Raw genomic sequence first — 21,324 nt, forward strand, 5'->3', positions numbered from 1 at the left:
AGCTGCATCCCCCTCGTCACTGTTGAAAAGAGGCGCCTGACAAGCACTCCCATTTTAGAAGTACTTTATTCAATTGTGCCACGTCCTCTCGGTTTAGGGGCCGCAGAGAAACTGTCCAGGAATTCAGGACAAAAACTTTTCCACTGTCTCCATAATACCAGGGTTCCATTGTGTCATTTGATGATAGGCAAGCTTGGAGTACACGTAACATATGATCTAGACTTTTTTATGAATACCCATAACATGTTATGTTGCTGTTTATTATCCATATTTTCAGCTAGATTTTCATTCGTTTTTCCTATCCATTCTCTATGTAATTTTTAACTTCCATTATTAATATATTTTACATTTTAATTCCTTCTTTCACAATGCTGTGCAGATAACCCCTCACCCCCCACCTCACCTTAATTTACACTGTGGTACCATTGGTCCATGCTGATACATTTCACCAAAGTGGCTAGAAGACAGACACCACACTAATTACTCTGGAAATACTTTGTAAACCAGGTAATAAGTGCAGCTAGTTGTTTAAAAATAAAAACCATAAACATAGGATATTGCAGAGACCAAACATTTGTTAGACTAACTTATATTTTGGCTGCTACCTTCTAACACCACAAGGTTTTTTTGCTCAACTAAAACAGAATCTATCTTTATGGGGAGAGGCATTCTGACGGTTATTTCTTAAAGGGCTGGCATTTGGTATGAGTTACATTTCTGGAATCTCAGAATGAGTATACCAACTATTTTCTATGTCGTATTTTATACCTTTGGGTTCCTTAGTACTCTAATGGATGATAGAGAAGGTGGTGTGAAGTAGACCTGCAGTGTATCCATATCACATACATTGCTCCATCAACCATGTTAACAACTGAACAGGTTATCTGCCTTCAGGAAGGGCCCACTGACCATAATGGATTTGTAATTCTATTACAAGACCGGAGGCGAGCATTATGCTTTTACTTCTTTAATTACTGCTCAACAGCAATTCAAAACTTACTTTTCAAACTGTTTTTTTTATTTTTTTTAAGAACATGTGCCCAACTGGCTTAAAAAACAAGCCTAAACAGAAACCTAAACAAAAGCATGAGGACAAGAACTATCCTTCCCAAGAATCCCAGAGACTCTGTAGTCCTAGCCTCCTTTCTGTCCACCAATGGTAGTCCTTTGTCTGGTATAAACTCCTCTGACTCTAGGTCCCTTCCTCTTCTTTTTTTGCTGGCTCGACAGTTAAGTGTTCCATTTATTTAGCTAAGCGTTTCATGTTATGATAATGTGAGGTTTTCTATTAAGGCTAATGTGTTCACAGCTGACGTATTGTGTAGCGCGTAGGGTGCTTATTTGATACCGCGAGCGCAGCGTATTAATACGAGTAGCGCGTAGGGTGTGTATTCGCGAGCGCAGCATATTAATACGAGCGCGGCCGTGTGCGTCGCGCATCAGCGCCCGATTTCGTGAGTGACAGGGCGCATTGGGGGAACGGGCATCCCGCGAGTGATCTTGCTCGCCTAAGGGAGCCCGTTCCCTCTGTGACGACTAAGGCACGAAAAGCGCGTAGGTTCGCAGCCGCGGAACTGAAAGCGGGCACATTGGAGCTTCCGCGCATGCGCAGAAGGGGACCGTGGCTCTGGCAACGTTCCTTACTCGAACGTTCCGTGTGGTGAGCAGCGGTAGGACGGTCGAATACACGGAGCATTTTGGTCTGATACGAGCGTTCGGAGAGGCATAACAAAAAAAATCCACACGCTCGTGAGCTGCACTGTTACAAAGGGGGTTTAAGCTACCCATAAGCAGCTCTTGACAAGACCTACCGTCAGACAGTGATGGCCTGTGACAGAGGAGAGGAGTACTGGGAAGAGTACTCAGAACATGAGCAGGAGTTACCTGAGGAAGAATTCGACCTCTCCCAGAGTTTCAAAAAGGTATTAGGGGATTCCCTTGTGAGAGCAGTAGCTCAAGGGGTCCAGCCTATTCAGGACAGATTACAAGTCCTTGAAGATATTTTGGGCACAAAAGCTGGCAGAGTTGAAGACCCAGGGGAGGGGACCTCCACCACTGAGCCTCTACATAAAGAACAAAGGGGGAGTAAAGCAGCCCGGAAGAGAAAGCACTCTTCTACCCCCCGGGGCTTAGACATGGGGAAGAGAGAGTAGTCCCTAGAGGCAGCTGACGCCTTCGACAGGCTCAAGGATGCGTTCCTTTCCAGGTCAGCAGTGCCCAGCCTCGTACCCCCTACCCCAGGGGCGAAAAACATAGGGGTCACACCGTCTTCCTCAGATGAATATAAGGAACAGGAGGAAGACGTGAGAAGTCTGTCGGAGAGCATCGTAGAAAAAGAGAGACAGATGAGAAAAGATGCCAGCATGGTGGAAGGAAACCCCGAAGAGGACATGTCTGATATGTTTGAGCCTGATGCCATCAGGCATCCGAGGTCCACTGATTGGGCGCCATCCCCAAGAGTGGCGCTATACATGTCTCAGAAACTCAGAAAGACTCTGGAGAAGGAGATCAGGTTCAGATTAAAATCAGAGTGTCCCAGGCCAGAGCTCACGGGGAAGGTGGCGGAGACCCAGAACTAGACCCCAAAATGTTGACCTTCATTACAAGGGCCGCTAAGGACACGCGCAGAGGAATGGATTGCGCATGGCGGTCCTGTCAGGATAAAGTGTTGGATCTGACAGGCCCAATAGCAAAAATCATGGACCTCGCTGAGAGGGCCAAGGACACTGGGGAGTCAGTAGACCCGTACAAGCTGGCTGGATGGGCTCAGAGAGCCATTTGCCTCTTAGGAAACGCAAATACCGCGATTTTGACAGAGAGGCGTAGGTCTGCACTGTTGAAAGTGGACAACAAATTGGGAGACCTAGCATCATACGAAGCAGGAGAAGGAGCACAGGGTCTCCTATTTGGCGACACGTTCGTCAAGGAAATGAACAGATTTGTAGGGACCTACACCGCTCTCGAGAGAGCCCAGGCATCAATCAGGAAGGTTTTCCCTTCTCGGGTTTTTGCAGGGGCCGGTCGCAGCAGAGGTCGTTCGTCCGGCCGCCTCAACTTCAACAGAAGACCTCAAGGGCCCAGGGCCCAATACTGGGAATCACGCCAACAGGATGCATTGTTCCCGAGCCAGGGAAGAGGTTCCAGAGGGCGCCGAGGACGAGGATACTTCAGGCACCAGAATAGCCCCACAGGTGAGAACGGGAGCCGCAAGTTATCCCCCGGTGGGAGGGAGAACGCTGCTTTTTATAGACAACTGGCGCGCAGTATCAGCAGACGCATGGGTGATGCATACAGTCCAGGGTTTCCAACTAGATTTCATGCAGGAGCCACCCCAGCGCATGCATTCCTCGGCAGAAGAGAAAGTTCTCTTATATGCAGAATTAGAGGCGCTAGCGCAGAAGCAAGCAATAGAGAGGGCAAAGACTCAGGCGCAGGGTTTTCTGAGCAACATGTTTTTGGTTCACCGCAAAGGGAAGGTGAGACCAGTTATCAATCTGAAGGAACTGAATGGATGGTTAGAGTACAGGCACTTCAAGATGGAGGGGATGCACTTATTGGCGGACCTCCTTAGGAAAGACGATTGGCTTGCCCGTCTAGATTTGAAAGACGCATACCTGACAGTTCCAGTCGCTCCCCTGTTCAGGCGTTTTCTGCGTTTCAGGTGGAAAGAGGAGATCTGGCAGTTCAAGACCTTGCCGTTCGGACTGGCATCAGCGGCTTGGGTGTTCACGAAACTGATGAGGCCGGTAGCCACCGCAATGCGAGAGCAAGGCATAAGGATGATCATATATTTGGACGACATCCTTCTGATGGCAGAGAGCAAGGAAAGACTGCAGAGACAGGTGCAGTGGTCGATTGCTTTTATCTCCAGCCTCGGTTTCTTGATCAGCGAGGAGAAGTCGGTGCTCGTCCCAAGCAGGAGCCTGGAGTTCCTAGGCTTCGACATAGATACAAGAAAGGCCACGCTAGCTCTCCCGCCCGCCAAAATAAAGGCCCTCAAGAAGGAGCTGAGATCAGCTCTGGGGAGACAGCTTATTTCGCTTTGGAATCTAGCCAGGATAGTGGGTCTTCTGGCGGCCTCGATCCAGGCTATCTTCCCTGGACCGTTACACTATCGAGCCCTTCAGAGGCTCAAGATCAAGTACCTGCAGACAGGATGGCGATACCATCATCAGGTCCCTTTGGACGAGGACAGCAGGTCAGAGCTTCGTTGGTGGCTGAGCAATATGGAAGCGTGGAACGGCAGAGCCATTTTCGGGGACAGACCAGAACTCATAATAGAGTCAGACGCCAGCAGGTCGGGCTGGGGAGCCAGGTGCGGAAGCACAGAAACAGGTGGAAAGTGGTCCCCAGAAGAGCTGGAACTGCATATCAATTGTTTGGAGCTCCTGGCAGGATCCTTCGCAGTGAAGGCGTTCTCCAGAGACAAAGCTCAATGCTGCATTCTGCTACGCATGGACAATATCTCAGCGGTCAGATATATCAACAAGCTCGGGGGGATGAAGTCCAAGATGCTAGTGGAGATAGCCAAGGACTTCTGGCACTTCTGCCTGAGCAGGAATATAGCGATCAAAGCGGAATATCTTCCGGGAGCAAAGTATTTTGTTGCTGATTGGAATTCTTGCTATCTAGTGGACTCCAGCAACTGGAGGCTACACAAATCAGTGTTCAACAATTTGCAATGCAAATGGGGGCCGCTGCATACGGATCTGTTCGCCTCCAGACTAAACGCGCACCTGCAGAATTACTTCAGCTGGAGGCTAAACCCCGAAGCGTTGGGGACGGACGCTTTCCTTCAGTGTTGGGGACAGAACGTCCATTACGCGTTTCCCCCCTTCGCAATGATAGCCAGAACACTAGCGAAGGTGCGCAGAGACAAGGCCGAGCTAGTGATAGTAACTCCGGAATGGAGTTCTCAGGCCTGGTTTCCGATTCTGATGGAACTTTCGATGGATTTCCCTCAGAGGATCTCACACCGAGAGGATCTCCTACTAGATCAAGCAGGAGCGTCTCACCCTTTGGTCAGGGATCAGACCTTGAAGCTGTTGGCTTGCAGAATTTCAGGAGGAGATGGCGCTTGCCGGGGCTTTCAGAGGAAGCTACAGAGCTCATCAATGTATCATGGGCCCCCTCGACAGTTAGGAGCTATAATTCCGCTTGGCAGGCCTGGGAATTATGGTGCAGGGAGAGGAGTATTCCTCCCATTTCAGCTCCTATAACTCAAGTTATACATTTTCTAGCAGCGCTAAGCGCGGAGGGGAAAGCTTTCAGGACGATAGGAGTGTACAGGTCGGCCATTTCGGTGGGCCATGATCTAGTGGAAGGAGTACCCGCGGGAGAACATCCAGTGGTGATAAGACTCCTCAAGGGCATTGAGGTGAGCAAGCCTCTGCGGCCTAGATATTCAGTATTATGGGACGTTACAAAGGTACTGAGCATGCTAGCGCAATGGCCAAGAAACGAGCTGCTGTCAGAGAAGCAGTTGTCTGGAAAGCTAGCTATGGTATTATGTTTAGTGTCATGTAGGCGCATTTCTGATGTTAAGGCTCTCGAGATTGACCGGAAGATTTTCTATCCGGAAGGAGTAGCGTTCAACATAGCGCAGCGTACCAAGACTAATTCCAAGATAATTACTTATCCGTATTTTCCAGGCAATACTAAGCTCTGCGTAGCACAATGCTTAAAGAGATATGAGACAGTGACAGCCGCTGTGAGACCGGCAGGAGTGACTCAGCTCCTTATTGCACGTAGAAAGCCATTTAAAGCAGTAGCAGTAGCGACCATAGCGAGATGGGTGAAAGAAGTCATGCAATTAGCAGGAATAGACATATCGAGTTTCGGGGTTCACTCAGCTAGGGGAGCCATGGTTTCAGGAGCTTTTGCAGCCGGAGTTCCACTGCAGGAGATCATGAAAGCTGCAGACTGGGCCAGTGATTCAGTATTTAGGACGTTCTACTTTAATCCAGTCACTGATATTACAGCGGCAGTGATTCAAAGCTTTGAACAAGCATAATGCTCGCCTCCGGTCTTGTAATAGAATACAGATTGTCCATGCGATAAGCGCAGGAAGTCTTGATTCTATTAAAGACACAGAGGCGAGCCTTATCCCGCCCATCTGAAGTTCAAATAATGTTCTACTGCATTGTATTTAAACTGTGTAAAAGATTTGCCGGCCCTGATGATGATGCCCTTATCTTTGTTTTAGGGGACGAGCAGAAAAATAACAGGGACTGATGGAAAGAAAGAGGTCTACACTGTGAAGCGCAGCAGAGTGATTACAATGGTTAAATTTGGATCTGTGTAGCAGTTACAAGACTAGACAGCGAGACATGATGAAAAAAGAAGAGGAAGGGACCTAGAGTCAGAGGAGTTTATACCAGACAAAGGACTACCATTGGTGGACAGAAAGGAGGCTAGGACTACAGAGTCTCTAGGATTCTTGGGAAGGATAGTTCTTGTCCTCATGCTTTTGTTTATGTTTTTGTTTAGGTTTGTTTTTTGAGCCAGTTGGGCACATGTTCTTAAAAAAAAAAAATAAACAGTTTGAAAAGTAAGTTTTGAATTGCTGTTGAGCAGTAATTAAAGAAGTAAAAGCATAATGCTCGCCTCCGTGTCTATAATAGAATCAGGACTTCCTGCGCTTATCGCATGGGCAATCTGTATTAGTGATATTTGAACCATACTGCTTCGGGGTCGGACTGGGCATTAAAGTCTCTCGGGCACAATGAAAAAGTGGCCACACTTGCAAATGGCAATTCATTCCTTTTGTGGCAGAGTGTTTGAGTAGTACGGAAGGGGGACATTTTTAATAAAAATGTAATGCAAATTGTGCATTTTAAAGAATATATATTCAGTAACACTGGTCAAAACTACTAGCCGCATGGTGAAGTAACTTACCAAAGTGGCTGACAAGGGCCAGAAAAGTATCACACTTTGACCCAAAAAAATGGTAAAAACTAGCATTTTGTGTTTTTGGTTTGGGCATTGCCTTATTTCCCTATCGGCCACCCCGACCTGTACTGCTTAGTTTGTTGGTCGCACCTAGTGACCAATGTGGCTGATGCTCATGCATCATCCATTTCATTCTGTCTGTGGGGCAACAACATTATTGAGACAATTGCCTTTAATAATGCATAACATTTATATTTTGTGACTGAAAGTACCTTTCTAGCCCTCTGGTGAGACACTGTGATTTTGTTGTTTCTCATCTGGTTTACCCAAAATTTTTACTGATGACTCATTAACTAAAGTCTCCTTAGAGACACAAATAGTGCTTGTGCCTTCCGAGGGAACCAAAACTTGTCAGAGTCAAGGAACACACGTTATGCTGCTTCCCCTGTGTAACCCTGCTTGAGTGGGTGGCTGTTTGGGCCCTACTGGTTTGCAGCATCCTCTTTGTGATTATATGGGGTACAGCCTCCTGAACCCTGGTGATGTGTCTACCGGGAACCGTATCTAAAGTCCAACAGCCTGATGTTGTTCCTACAAGTGAGTAAATGGTGGAATACAGATGTTGCCCTTTATAGTCATGGCTTCTCTATGTCTTTGGAGAATGAGGACAACAGTTGTCAATACCAGATATGACCAGTTTGAAAATGGTGCCTGGGATTTAAGCATGAATCCACACCTGAGAGAAGGCCCAGGAGGAGGCCCACAGACATTGATTCTGGCAGTCCTAGTGATTGGGTGCCTGTCAGAATGTTTGAATGCAAACCTGTTATTGGGTCCTGCATTCATTCCCTATTCTCAGGTCCCATAAAAGAGAAGGGACTGCCTCTTTACTTTGTGACACCTGCAGATGAACCATGAAGCACAGATAAAGATGACAACCCAAAGATTGATCAGCAAGGCCCTGTCTGAAACCACAACTTGTGAATGCACTTCCTAACGGCAAATATCTGTACTGGTAACTGCTGATTCAGACAGCTATTGACCAGAGAGAGACAAGGCACAGTGATTTCTTTCCCTGACAAAGTGGGATCAGCCAAGTCATGAGCCTTCCTTCCTGTCCCTGCTTTTTTTACCTGACATTAATAGATGAGAGTATCCAGGACCGAGCACACTAGTAAACAACAGCATCCAAGGATGAACTGCCACCTAAATACACAGACCAACCTCAAATTACAGCATCTGAAAGCATTATGTATCTAAACAAATCAGATGTTGTCCCAAATGCTAATTCTAGGCCATTTCTTATTTTTTATTTTATTGTTTTAAGCGTGTAACCTAAATTGAGAGCAGCGGAGCATTGTAGAGAGTGTGGGTAGCCAGTATTTGGGCTGGTATCTTTTAGCAGTAGCGCAGTACTGTGAATTGAGGTCTGTGGTTTGGTATGTGCATCCATTCGTATTAGTCGATGGTCGGGTTTTGTTGAAAAGCCATGTTTTGAGAGATTTGAAAAATGTGATAGTTTTAGGGGCATTCTGAGCTGACACCTGGACCGAGTTCCAGAGAGTGGGTGCGTGAAAAGAGAGGGATTTGTTGTGGGTATTCTCTTTCCGGATGAATTATGATTCAAGCCAGTTGGTTGATTTGCTGCACGAGGAGCATCTTCCACTCGATAGGTGGAGCTTAGCAGCCACATACTCTGGTGTGCTACTCATGCCTGCTTTGTAGATGATATATGCAGTCTTAAACAGTATACTGGCCTGGAGATGAAGCCAACGTAGTTCACGTAGAACGGGGGCAATTCATTCAAAGTTCTATGCAGCCAAAATAAGATGTGCTGCAGAGTGGTTGACTACTTTTGGGGGAGCCAAGTGAGCAGGTGCGCTGTCAGGAGAGCATTTCATCAATTGATGTGCGAGACAGCAAGGGGCTGCATTGCCTCTAAAGATTAATACTCCTTTTTTTCAAACTTGAGAGAATACAGGCTAAAACACACCAAAAATAAATGCGATCACCGACTATTAATGGAACCCCTTTTTATATAGAACAGGTCAAACACATTTAAGAAACTCATTATTAATAATAAAGACGCAGCCTCAGCCAACATAATGTAAGACTCTTTGAAAGCCTATTTGAGAGTTCAAATTACAAACTACTACATCCATAAATTAAAACAAAAAATTAAAACCCAAATCAGATATGGGATCAACACCATTGAAGCCAATCATATCCAGCAGATTTTTACCGGAAAAAATACTGCAAACAAAGTCTATATGCAAATTGTAATTACCCATGCCCTTTCCAGGTTAAGGGACATACTAAAACTTGTGAACATGTAGAAAACTATCTTCTATCACACACAAATGTTCGGACAAAGAGAAAAATCAAGCCAGTTATCAACTGCACAATTGAAAGAAAAAGTACATTAAAATGTGTATTTTATGTGAAATTAAATAGCCCAACTATTAGAAACCCTGATTAAAACAGAATGGAGTTTCATAAGGACTACCCAAACTATACACCAGTTAAATAATTATTGATCATGAAAATATGTACATATATTGAAAGTAATACGAACAGTAGCTTAATTGAAGCTGAACAACCAGTCGTAGAACCCATTGTTGATATCGGTAATAGACCTATATATCAAATTACTACCCAAAGGAATCCACATAGAAATATAGAAAACTTCTATCATAAAAGTAAAAACGAATTCACACCTACTTAAGAGGATGTGATATAAATCACCATGATATGCAACAACGCCGACATATTCCAAAGGAAAACAAAAACACATTGAGAAAAGGATGACATCGACCCATATCCTTGCCTAGTGTGGATAGCGGAATATTTACTAACATACTTGCATACAGCCGTCCAAAGGTATACATCATTTAGTATTGCCCACATTTTCTTATTGTGAAATTAAAACCTTACACAACCCAAAAAGTGCATATCCACTAAATTACAGCAGGGTTTTAGCTCAGGCGGCTCAATAGTTGAGCAGATAACTGTAATAACTGCTGTGTTAGAGACAGCGACTGAAAGGAAAATCCTTGCAGCTGCTTTATTGCCTGATGCCTATAAAACATTAGACAGTATTGAGTGAGACTTCTTATGGGGTGTTTTGACAAGAGCTGTATTTCGAAAACAATGCATGAAATGGATTTGCATATTATATGAATTTCCTCACTAGAATTCAAACTTTTAAACGACAACTTTCTAGAACCAATCAGTGTGAAAAAGGCCCACCTAGGTGATGACAAAGGAAGGCAGCTCAATCGGACAGTCAAATCAATATCACCTCCTTGCAAGATAAGAGGTAGGCATATGAATACTTCAACATTCTCCTAACACATGGACAGCTAAAGCCTTCTGTTTATTTACTTGCAGATAGGCAGCTCGGGCAGGCCAGTATGCTGCTCCGGCTAAATATACTAGAACTATGAAAGTATTGAGTCCTCGATTAAAGTTAGATGGAAATAATAGAACTTGTAGGATCAGTAAAAGCAAGGACATTCTGGATACTGTCAAATATTTGATCATTAGTTGTGCAGGTTGGCATGCTAGAAGGGTATTGCTTTTAAAAAAAAATGTAAATGTTGGACAATGTTATAATTAAGCAATATGACCCGAGCGGCGGGTGCATTACCGACTCAGGTAATGCCCTGGGGCATTACCAGAGTCGGTAATGGCCCCGCCGCTCGAGTCATATTGCTATTAGTATCCCGGCCCGCAATATTTGCGTGACCGGAGTACTAAAAGCAATTTTTTTCTGTCCCGAAACGCTGCTGCGTTTCGGGACAGAAAAAAAGAAATGCCAAGAAAATGGCCGCCGCCATGGAAAGGGAAAACGGAGTCCGTTTTCCCTTTCCATGGCGGTCATCAGGAGCGGACGCGCTGCGTTTCGGGACAGAAAAAAAGAAATGCCAAGAAAATGGCCGCCGCCATGGAAAGGGAAAACGGAGTCCGTTTTCCCTTTCCATGGCGGTCATCAGGAGCGGACGCGCTGGGAACACATGTGTCCCCAGCGCGTCCGCTCCCAAAAAAGGATCAAGAAAAAGGTAAGTGGGGTTGGGAGGGGAAAAAAAAAAAGTACCTGCATCCCCGGCGGGGGACGAGGAAAGCCCAAGCCTTGTGGAGGCGCGGAGCGGGGATGGCCCCGCTCCGTGTCTCCAAACGGCTGGAGACTTCCCTCGTCCCCCGCCGGGGACGCAAAAAAGGATCAAGAAAAAGGTAAGCAGGGTTGGGAGGTTGGGAGGTTGGGAGGGGGAAAAAAAAAACATAGCTGCGTCCCCAGCGGGGGATGAGGAAAGCCCCCAGCTGTGTGGAGGCGCGCAGCGGGGATGGCCCCGCTCCGAGTCTCCACACGGCTGGAGACTTCCCTCGTCCCCCGCCAGGGACGCAGAAACAAGAGGGTAAGTTGGGGGGGCGGGTGGGAGGGAGGAGAGGGAAGGGAGAAAAAAAAATACTTACCCGAGTCCCCGGCGGGGACTCGGGTAAGGCGCTTCGAGCCTCCCCATAGGCTGAGGGGTTGCCACGCCCCTCACCAGGGAAAAAGGCAGTGGAATCCCGACGGAGGGATTCCCGGCCGGGTATGGACCTGGCGAGAGCCAATCAGAATGCTTGTTTCATTCTGATTGTCTCTCGCCGGGGTATTAATACTGAATATTCTATGCTGGGCAACGGTTGTCTCTCATAATTGCATTATGGTGTTGGTTATCTGAAATGTTAAAGGAAACAATATGTATTGATGTAAGATGTTAAATTTACCATATTTTGTTGTATTTGTATAGTTAATTGTTGAAGGATTAATTTAAATAGAAAAGCCTCCAGCTGCAATATGCATTCATTTGGAATTTTCTGAGAAATGTATAAACCAGACAGAACCTAGACAGCGTGGTCGACTTTTCCCCATGAATATTTGCTTTATACATGCAAGAACTGATTACAAACATACAGGGCCTCATTACACGGATAGCGATAAGGGTTTACCGGTACCAGTATTTTACTGGTCCCGGTAAATCCTTACCGCCTTACTACGAGGTCCCTTTGCGGGTTGGGGAATTTAACGCCTGCTTTTTGCAGGCGTTAAAAACCAAATCGCAAAGGGACCAGGGAGCTAATTACGGTACCGCAATTTGCGGTACCGTAATTAGCGCCTTCCCCATTCCCATAGAGCCCTATGGGGCAAAAATGGGAATGGGGAAGGGCAATGGTGGAAGGGGGAATAGGGCGGTAATTCCCCTTTCCACCAAGGCGGTACCGGTATTTTACCGGCATGAACCATGGCGCTAATAGCGCCATGGTTCACCGCCATCCGTGTAATGAGGCCCACAGAGTGAACCAGAGGTGACTGCAATGGGAATATCATCTGTTCCTTCTAAGCTACTCTCCTCTGCAGATGTTATTGTTACTCCTACTCCGGCTTTCACAGCTAGCTTACAGGCCATATATCGAGTATGATGGTATGACTTTATTCTTTTTATATTTTTTTCTTTTTATTAACATTTATTAGTTTAAGATTTTAAACTTTTTATGCTATTTGTAACTATAACAATGAAGAAAGAAGGTTGTACAATAGGCTAGAATTCAAAACATACAAATAATTTAAAAAAAAAAAGAAAAAAAAAAAGAAAACCCAAACAAACAGAACACATAAAAGTGGTAATGATAAATTAAAACAAACATAGAAAAAGAAAAGGATATAAAATCCTACTAACATATATGAATGCATTATCACAACCAAGGGAGTTCCAACACAGTCCAGTTATCATTATCATTATTAATTTACCTTTAGAGCGCTGGGAATCTTTTGTGGTTCCAACAACCTGTTTGAAATGTCTTTAAAAAAGGCCAGTAATCCCAATGTTACAGTGGTTCTTCTCCCTTGCATCTGGAGAACCCATGTTTCTCTTGAAGACCCTGTATTTTTAGAATTTCATCCAATTGTTTTTCTCTTGAATCCTTCAGGGCCAAGCACTCAATCATCAAGTGCATCTGTGTTTCAAAGGGATCTGCACATAGTCTGTATGAGTAATTGCGCTCACTTTCCTGCCGCCATCCCTCAGTTACCTCTTTAGTAAGGAAGAGATTCAGGCGGAGTCTCAGGAACTCTTGTCTTAATGTTGGGGAAGGAAATGTCTTAATGTAAATCAGTGTGTCCCCTCTTTTCCCAGGGAGGCATCACAGTTCGCCTCGTATTTTAGAAGAAGAAATCCTGTTGTTTGTGGTTATCCAGTCAAAGTCAAGTGATTTTCTTTTTACGAGGCCTGGATTTGCCAGCAGGGTATCTTCTGAAAGAGCCAACCTTTGGAGTATCTCTGAACATATACTCTTCCACTCAATCAAGGATCTTTCCTGGTTTTACTTTAGGGCGTTGTGAAGTAGGTCAAAACCTCCTACTCCCGGGGGATCCAGGCATTTACGCAGAAGGGAAAGCGTTTTCCACTCCAGAGCAGCATTCAAAGATGACAAACCTAGCTCTCTCCGGATTACTTCAACTGGCAATGAGTTAGGCAAATCGAGGGTTCTTCTCCAGAAGATACCCTCAGCCTGTCGCCAAGCTGTACCTGTCAGCCTTGATGGAGTTTCTGCACCATAAGAGAGTATTGGCACAACCTTGAGTTTGTACAACTCGATGACCGGAGACAAGGAGAATTTACCATACCTCTGTTTGATTATTCTGGCCTGGGTGGCCAGATTCCTGGCTTTAGATTTTAGTATTTACAGGCCAAAAAATAAATGGTGCTATTATTCAAGGACAAGCCAAGTTATGTCTTTTCAGCTACTTCGGGAACTGTCTCCCCTTTGAGGAACCAAGCTTTTTTAGGGTGTTGGCGGCCACTAACGTTATTTAGCGTTAAGATTTTTGATTTTTTTGGATAATAGTTAACTCATTACTGTCGACATAGGTTGCCAGTGCGTCCAACTGTCTTTGCAGACTGATCTCTGTTTGGTCTAATAGTAAGAGATTGTCTGCATAAAGCAGTCTTCCCACTGATGTTCCAGAGAAGCGTGGTGGAAAGCATCTCACATTTACGAACTCTTCTTCAATGTCAGACATTAAAAGGGTGAACATTGCAGGCCCCAGGCGACACCCTTGCTTTAGACCCTTCGTAGTGGATATTTCCTTAGAGAGAGTTCCCCTCTCAGTCTTACTCTGATCATAGTTGACTAATGAGTAGTTCCAATGCTTCTCGTATATGTAACGGGCAGCCCCACTTTTGCAATTTAGACCAAAGAATGTTCCTGACTATGGTGTCAAAGGCGTGTGCCAGTTCTATCGAGGCAATGTAGTTTTTATTGTTAGTCTTGGAACTTTTTATCCTACATTTAAAGAGATTAACCAGGAATAAGTTTAATGATGTTCCTGTGCCTTTTTTAAATCCTGCTTGCTAGGGATCCTGATGGTTCGTAGCCCTGCTCCACATATTCAGGTCCTTCAGCACAATTGCTGAAAACAATTTTCCAACCACATCGAGGAGGGCGATAGGCCTGTAGTTGGAAAGGTCAGACCTAGATGGGTACCATAAAGGATTTGGTCCAAGAGTGTGGAATTGTTTTAGTGGCGTTGATCTCGAAAAGTTGTACCATAAAGTCAGCCCAATAGTCCAGATCTTTTTTTAGAAGAGCATTGGTAAGGCCATCAGGCCCTGCAACCCTAGAGCTGCTTGCTTTATCTATCAAGGTCCTGACTTCTTCCCTGTCAATGACAAAACTCTATGCACCGGGACTGCACGTGACTGGTCTTGGAATTTGGTCCTCCTCATTGTTAAATAGCCTCCCAAAGTGCTTCTCCCAAGACCCCGCTGAAACTGGGTTACCAAGTAAGACATCCTTGGGGGCTGTTAGGGCATTAAACAGCTTCCACATACCAGCAGTGTTCTTTGAGGCTAATCAGTTTAGCATGTTTTCGCCGTCTGTTTGAAATAACCGGCTTCTGTGATGCTTTAGCCAGTACCTGAAGGATTGATTAGCCCATCTGACCCCCTCTGCAGATGCTGGAGTAGGAGATTTTTTATGCTGGCGTCACAGTTTATTCAGGGCTTTCTTCATGGCTGCCACTTCTTGGTTATATGCATGTTTAGCCATATGGACTCATGTATTCCCAATGCATTTTTTTACTCCAAATTGTTTAAAGACCAGTGGGTAATCCAGGATCGACTGCGATATTCCAGCACCGTCTGTGATGCCCCCATTAGTGACCAAAGCCTCCAGGCGGGCCAACCCCGGTAAATTGATTCTTAGATGATTCTGACCTGGCACGAGTTCCAACGGCAGGCAAGTTGGAGACTGATGCAAATATGAAGAGCCAGTAGCCCTGTGAGTGCCTTTTAGTTTGAGTAAGTAATGATCACTTTGGGAGGTTCTAATTACCTCCAAAGAACCCAACTTTCCCCAGAAGTTTCCAGAGGTGAATATATAATTCAGAGTTTTTCCTTGCTCGCCTCTGTTCCAGGTTAAGTTTGGAGTGTAGGAGTGTCCCCCTTCATGTGACCGTTGAGTAAGTGTATATTTCTTTTCTTTAATTCCACTCTACAAAGTAAACCTCTTGTGACCTTTGGGGATGCGTTAGTTGGGAGATCAAGTATTAGAGCCTTGTCATTGTCAAAGCATTTGACGTTCAAGTCCCCACATAAAAGGATATCTATGTTGTTGTTAGCCACCATTTCCTTGTCTATGTAGGTTGTTAACGTCTCAGCAAAGTTGTCAGCCAGGGAAGAAGCTGGGTTCCAATAAAGGTTGCAGATCATGAGTAATCTCTGGTAACTTTCGGATCTGGAAGTATTTTCCAATACTGTTAATTGGAATGGATCTATGGATGCAATGGATCTATTGACCATGGTGATAAAACCTGCTGTCGGGTGTCCTGCTTCCCCTTTTGTGGCAGGGTTAAGGTGGACTTCATAACCTTACAGGATTGGCATTTCCCTAAAACAGGTTTCCTGGAGGCACAAGATGTCATACTCTTCAAAAGTTATGTGCCTTTTCCCAAAGAGATGCGTGAAGCCCCGGGTACCCCAGGGTCCAAAGGTCATTAGATTGTATAATTTACTGGTAATAATGTGTGGGCTAGTCGTCTCTTGTTGTTCCTGCTGGCATTATGATCTTGCTGGTGGTATGTCCTTATACTGGTGCATGTGCATCATTATGCATTTGCATCAGTGTGTTTCCTTTGGTGAATTTACATCAGTTTTGCTACTTTTCAGGGCTCAAGAAAGAAGATGTAAAAAAGGAAAGTGGGTATAGCAAAGAGGATCGGAAAAAAGGGGAATAGGAACCATGGGGGATAGGGTTCCCCTCGCCAACCCCATTTTCCTAAGTAGGGGGGCTGTAAGAGGACGTATTCCTTCTCACTTTCCCAAGCAGAGTATGCAGGGCGAAAGGGCTCATTGAAATGCAAAGGCTACCCATCTGCTGCCCCGCCAATTAACAGAAATCCAGTTATCAGTGAGCAGGACACAAGAGGATCTTAAATGTTTGCATATTGACATGCCTACAGTTTCCTGTAAATATTATATATTCTAACTGAGATGGTAAGAATCGCTCTGCAGTCAACCGCATGCGGCCCATACTCTGCATGTGGTGGTATAATGCTAATATCCCCAATGAGCAGCACTGTCTTAAAGTGGTGACTGTGCTGTCAATAGTAAAATAAAAACATACCAGCAGAATACTGGCAATACTGGCATGCTTTGTCTTTTTACCCAATAAATATTGTTAAGCACGTAGTGCCATGAAGGCCCATAGAAATACCTCTATTTGGTTTTGGTTAAGATGGGATGTTGCAAATCCCCATAACCTTTATTTGTCCCCCAAGGAATGTGTGGTTTGCCTATGCTCCTGTGTTGTGGCTACCATTGCTTGAGTCGCTTGGACATGTGTGTCAACGAACACAAGTGTTTAAGGAGTCAACTTTTGTGTTCCCTGATATAAATGATTTAAATGTGTGTGCTAGAAACATTGTGTTTGCAGAAATACTTGAGTACCATGTCAGAAGTGCGAACAGTAACACAAGAACATTTTGGGTGCATTAGCAAATACACACATGATAAAATGTTTGTGGATGCTTTGGAAATATATTCTTATATAGCAACACAAAGAGGACATCAATTCTACAACTGGTCAATTAATACACCTGCAAAGAGGCTGGTGTGAAGGCCTGTAACAGATAAGGAAGCACTGATTGACAACCAGATATTTCATCGTGACAAACGGAGCGTAGGCAACATTTTAGTTTGGCTGCACTTCGAATACGTATGCCAGACTGATAAAAAAACACCTGTTAACACCATGTGGAAGTGCACACCAATACATCTAATTTTGGTGGCCAAGCGTGCAATGTTGCCTATTAGAGGCCTGCAGTAGTGGACCAACTTGGCCATTGCTTAAGCCTGTGAAATGTAAAGGAGCACACACTCACAGCCCTATTTTTCATCTGAACAAAGTTGACACAGGGGTAGAATGTCTGTGGGTACATTACTTGCGAGAGACTCTGCAGCACCTCATATTAACCAAGGGTGGTACTCGACTGCTGCAGTCATTTGTTAGTCACAGATTGCATAGCTTCACCAATTAACTGTCTACAGTACTGCAAACCTGTAGAGTCAATGCCAGGGCCTAACTCAACAACACAGAATATTAAAGCCTACGGTAGTGCACTCCTGTACACCAGTTGCTGGTGCCTGGCTCCACAGCCCTACAAAATGCCATGGTACATTAAATTAAAATGGCGCCATACACAAGCACATCAGAATGGTGCAGTTGCAAATGTTTGTCAGTGTTTTTGACATGTATCACAAAGCACCCTGCACAGAAGAATATGAATACATATACATGCAGCACATAGGTGGAGAAAACAATGCAGTAGGTAGGGTTGACTAAAGCATTGCTTACAGGCACCATTTTACAACTCTAGCCCCAACCAAACGTACCAAGACGACACTCAGGTCGGACTCAAAAGGTCAAATTGAAATTGCCAGATTCAAAAAGGCTAATGGACTTGGGAAGCCTTCCATATTAAAGTATCCTCGATGAGGACAATCTGCCCATCTCTCCATGGTTGGACTGGGACAAGAAATAGGCCCGGACACCAAAAATAAAGTGGCCCACTCCTCGCCTCAAAAAAGTGGCCTGCCCCTTGCCTCAAAGTGGCCCACCCCTCGCCTCAAAAAGGTGGCCCTCAAACCATAATCCGTGAATCGCGTCAATTCACGACTTTACAGAAAATGCTACGTATGGAGGATTTGTGTGTCTGTTACATTACAACACAACTCATAAAATAACATTACTTTGCATAGAGTTCTGTGACAGGGTCCGTCCACAACTCCGAGGCGCAGGAGTGTAATGAACCAACCACCCCCACTGCGGTTTTGGGACCTGCTGCAAGTCAATGCGTATACAGGGCTCCGCAACCCCAGAAGGGAAGGAGGGTTAGGGTGACGATGGTTGGATAGGAAGGGGGGAGGGGAGCAGGGAAACCAGAATGAGGTTTAGGGAGAGGTTATGGATAGGTTGGGGATGTTAGGGTAAGGTTTTGATCACTGAGCTCACTTCTAGCATGCTGTTACACTCATACAAACACACGTCTCTGCTTCTGACTCTACACACATATTCAATATCACTATAGCACTATACAAAGGTACAGCAACATAATAAACACGCATGAGGTAGTGCGGCACTTAGCTTAGGTTAGTTGTCACCAGAGTGTCCCTTGTCTCCTGCGATTTCGTTGTGCCAGGATGTGTTGTAGTAGCTGTTCAAATGCTGCAATAAAGTGCAACAATTAGTGCACATATCAAACACTGCCACATGTTGCTGTTCACATGCTTGTACACATGCAAGAGATTTAGAGAGGCCGTACGCACATGACTACTACTAAACATGCACAGTAGGGTTGCATGTGGCTCTGGTAAGTGGTGGTAAAGTGTTAGTGCAAGCAGGAGTAAGCAGTAATAGTAAGGCCTTAGGAAGGTGTGTCGAATTGTGTCCACAGCTAGTAAGCCGGCCCGCTATCCAATCATTTATGGTGCTGCGCATGGCTAGGAAACGCTGATTATTGTTGTGCTCTGTTACTTGGCATGCAGTGTCTTACTGGTACAGTTACCTTTGTAGGAAGCAGGTGCCAGTTGTCTCTGTCTGGTGGGGCTGGCTGGGCCCCCTGCGCGACCCCACTCATCCCCGTGGTTATGCAGAGCGCTGCAGCACTTATCTGCGTCAGGTGAGGGTCCGGGATGGCGATCGGGTGGGGCGTGGCCCTTCGCAATGATATAAAGCCGGAGTTGCTCTGAGACATGTCTTCTCAGCAAGAGGACTTGAGGACAAGCACTGTGTCTTTGTTCCTGGGCATGCACGATAACGTGCCACTCCCAACGTGGCCTTCCTGTAGTTCTGGGACCAGGTACTGCTGGGAATTAGTTTGCTAGGTGGTTACACTACAAAAAGGGCAGAGAGAAGTCTTCTAACAGTCTGGATTGTCCATTTGGGGTGCATTTTAGTTGTTGCTGTGTCTTTGGCACTATTTTCAATGTCTTTGGCCTGACTATATGTTGCTTGCTTGCCTTTCTTGCTTGTTGGGTGGTGCCTGCTCTTGGCCCCCAGCCCTATCATCTGTTGAAAGTCATGTAGCTGGCCTGGACTCAAAATCTGATGATACACAAAGATGTAAAGCTGAATTATTCATATATTGTCCCCACTAATGTTAACACTGTCTTGATGAACTGTACTGTCTTCACAGAAACTTTATGATTCTAAGTACCGTGTCACCCTTCCCACTTTGGTCTTTGATTGGACACATCATCATGGTGTCAGAGTACATGATGTATTGCACATTTCAACTGAACCAAGTCAAGGTCCTAGTGATTGAAGTGATGATGGTCAATTGTGAATCCTGCAGGCGCCATACAGTATGTTTTTAAGATGTTAGTTGGTGATTTATCCAAACTGAAATGTTTTGTTTTACTTTAAAATACGATATTAGACTGTTTGCCTTTAAGAAATGTGGTTTGGCAAAGCAATCTAAGAACATTGTTGCATCCATTGACAAGCTGGCTCTAAAGTCTTCCTGGAAATCCTGAAAAATCACTTAATCAAGAGGTCCTTCAACAGTGCACTTTTTTGTGCAATCAGGTCGATTATGTCCGAATTTTGCAATTGGACAAGCAAATTCCGCTCCACAGACATGAGCATAAAGACTTCGAGGTTGTCCTGGCAGAGGTGGTTTCTTAGACGGGTTTTAATATTCTTCAATTTCTAAAAACTTCCTTCACATGCTACCTGTGTGCAAGATAATGTCAAGATGAAATTGTATGTCAAATACAACTGCCGGTAAGCACTACTAAAAAGTTCATGCCTTTTTAGAATTGCATAGCAACATATTGCACAGTTACGGCATGTATTACATTTCTGTACTAAATGTTTAAGTAGCTCTCCAAATTCTTGTAGTGCTGGATCTTCACTATGTAGAGCTTCAAAGGCATACTCTTCTGGTAGTGTCCTCCTCAGTTTAGTCCACTTGCTTGCAAAGTCTGAGAGTTCTTCCCTTAACACCTCTAGTGTTATGGAGTCATCCAGTCTTTCAAGCAAGGAGCAAATATTTGTAAGAGCATTGTCGGATAGACTCTCATTTGAATTTTTGGGATCCAGCTATGCTATATCTGCGGCAAGAGATGAGTGGGTTTTAAAACGACTAGTTAGGCTTTGAAGAATGTTGTCCATAATGGCATTATGTACAGTAACTCTAAACCAGTTTTTAGCCAAGGTGATTGGCTCATCCCTTGCATTCATTCCAGGCATCCCCTTTTTGTGGGACACTCTCCCCTCTGGAAGTGCAGTTTCCACTCCTTTATCATAGCCTTTCTCTTCCAAGCCCACGTTGGCTCATTGTGCAAATGTTTCAGCTGCAGAATACACAGAATCAAAATTTCTTGACTGTGCAGCAAGTGCTTTTGTAGTGTCCGAGACCATTTTCTGTGCCTGGAGGATGTCCATTCGACTTGTCTGGAGGTACTTAGATAATGGGGTTGTCGAATTAAATACTCTGAGATATAACTGGGCTGTGAGCACTGTTTGGAATTTGCACAGAGCCTCAGAAAAATTTAAAGCTTGGTAACGGACGTTTGCATTGAATGTATCTGTATTTGAGCCAATATTATTGAGTGCAACAACCACATCAATGAACATTGCTTTGTTTGGGTTATTAAAGGAACCAGAAACTTTCTATAGTGCTGCATCCTTTGCCCACCACCTTGTTTCTCCTATTATTTGGATTGTGCGGCCTTCCACAGATAGCTCACACCACACATCCATCCTTTTGTAGGACTCCCTGAAAAAAACGGCACAGGAGTTTAACAGGCCAAACAAATATGTGGATTCATTTGATGCTTGTGCCCCTTCTATAAGTACAAGATTGAATACGTGTGCATAGCACCAGAC

This window comes from Ambystoma mexicanum, chromosome 6p (assembly GCF_040938575.1).
Source record: "Ambystoma mexicanum isolate Mex_15411 chromosome 6p, UKY_AmexF1_1, whole genome shotgun sequence".
Lineage (NCBI taxonomy): Eukaryota > Metazoa > Chordata > Amphibia > Caudata > Ambystomatidae > Ambystoma > Ambystoma mexicanum.